Genomic DNA, 2,389 nt, shown 5'->3' on the forward strand with positions numbered 1-2,389 from the left:
GCTGACAGTGTGCGGTGACCACGCCTTCAAAATGGCGCCGAAACCACGCCCCAATATGGCTGACAAAATAAATGTCACACCCTGAAGATGGCTGCCAAAGTAAAGGTTACATTTCTAAGATGGCTGACAGTGTGCTGAGACCACGCCCCACAAATGGCGTCTAAACCACGCCCACAAGATGGCCGACACAAATAAAGGCCACACCCACAAGATGGCTGACATTGTGCTGAGACCACGCCCTCAAAATGGCGGCAAAACCACGACCCAATATGGCTGACATAAAGTTCACACCGCCAAGATGGCTGACAATGCTTTGAGGCCACGCCCCCAAAATGGCGTCCAAACCACGCCCACAAGATGGCCGACATAAATGAAATTCACGCTCCCAATATGGCCGACAAAATAAAGTTCACGCCCCCAAGATGGCGGACAGAGCGCCAATATGGCGACAAAGGCCACGCCCACAAGATGGCCGACAAATAAAGGCCACACCCTCAAGATGGCGGCGATGGGGGGGGGCCAGGCCAAGGAGGCCAATGGGGATTGGTGGGTCCGACGGCGCCGTGTTCTGATTGGCCGGTTCGGATTGGGAGGAGGGAGTTTATGCAAATGAGATGCTAATGAGGGGCGGGAATTTTAATGGTGTGTTTATGCTAATGATATGCTAATTAGGGGTTGGGAACATTATGGGGTGCGTATTCAAATGAGACATTAATGAGATGTTTGCCCTAATTATGACTGATTATGCAAATGAGATGCTAATGAGTGCGATGGCGGTTGAGAGTATTATAGGATGTCAATGCTAATTAGGTGCTAATTAGGGGCTGGATCATTAAGAGGCGGTTATGCAAATGAGATGCTAATTAGCGGTGTGGGGTACAGACAATTATTTTGTGTTTATGCTAATGAGATACTAATTAAAGAGTGTGATCGTTAAGGGGCTGTTATGCAAATGAGATGCTAATCAGGGATATGAGAGCCAGGAATATTCAAACGAGATTATGCAAATGAGATGCTAATTAGAAGGCTGGGAGTATTATGGGGTGATTATTCAAATGAGATGCTAATGAGGGCTGGCAATATTAAGGCGATCTTTATGCAAATGAGATGCTAATTAGCAGTATGGGGTACATAATATTCTACTGTGTTTATGCTAATGAGATGCTAATTAGAAGTCGGAAACATCAAGGGGTTGTTATGCAAATGAGATGCTAATTAGCGATGTAAGCATTGAGAATGTTAAATTATGTCTATGCAAATGAGATGCTAATTAGCGATGTGAGTGTTGAGAATGTTCAATCATGTCTATGCAAATGAGATGCTAATTAGCGATGTGAGGGTTGATGGTGTTAAATCATGTCTATGCAAATGAGATGCTAATTAGCGGTGTGGGTACAGAACTATATGGTGTGTTAATGCTAATGAGATGTTAATTAGAGCTCTTAATCATTAAGGGGGTTTTATGCAAATGAGATGCTAATCGGTGGTGTGGGGCTGGGAATATTAAAGGGTTTCTATGCTAATGAGATGCTAATTAGATAGATTGGGGTATAATTGGATAGTTATGCAAATGAGATGCTAATTATGCGGTCTGGGGCATAGAATATTATGGGGTGTTAACGCTAATGAGATGTTAATTAGGGACTGGAATCATTAAGGTGTGGTTATGCAAATGAGATGATAATTAGTGGCGTGGCATATAAATATGTTGCGTTTATGCTAATCAGATTCTAATTAGAGGATGTAACAATTAAGGAGCGATTATGCAAACGTTATGCTAATTAGAGGGGTGGTACGATTCTGGAATGATTATTCAAATGAGATGCTAATGAGGGTGACAATATTAAGCTAGGAATATTAAATGTTTCTATGCAAATGAGATGCTAATTAGAGAGATTGTTGTAGAATCGCGATAATTATGCAAATGAGATGCTAATTAGTGCTATGGAGGTTGAGAGTATTATGGTATGTCAATGCTAATGAGATGCTAATTAGAGGTATTTGCGTATAATCGCGATAATTATTCAAATGAGATGCTAATTAGTGCTATGGAGGTTGAGAGTATTATGGTATGTCAATGCTAATGAGATGCTAATTAGGCGGTATGGGACACAGAATATTATGGTGTGTTTATGCTAATGAGATGTTAATTAGGGGCTGGAATCATTAAGGTGTGGTTATGGAAATGAGATGCTAATTATTTATTTGAAATATTTTTTATTTTACCGTGAATTTCGTCGGAGCAATTTTTAATTTAATTTTGAAATGTAATTTTCATTCTCTTCAATTTTATTTAATTTTTAATTTTTAATTTTTAATTTTTAATTTTTAGTTTTTAATTTAATTTAATTGAATTTAATTTAATTTAATATTTAATTGTGTTTATTTC

The sequence above is a fragment of the Sturnus vulgaris genome, unplaced genomic scaffold (genome assembly GCF_052056855.1).
Source record: "Sturnus vulgaris isolate bStuVul1 unplaced genomic scaffold, bStuVul1.hap1 Scaffold_180, whole genome shotgun sequence".
Classification (NCBI taxonomy): Eukaryota; Metazoa; Chordata; class Aves; order Passeriformes; family Sturnidae; genus Sturnus; species Sturnus vulgaris.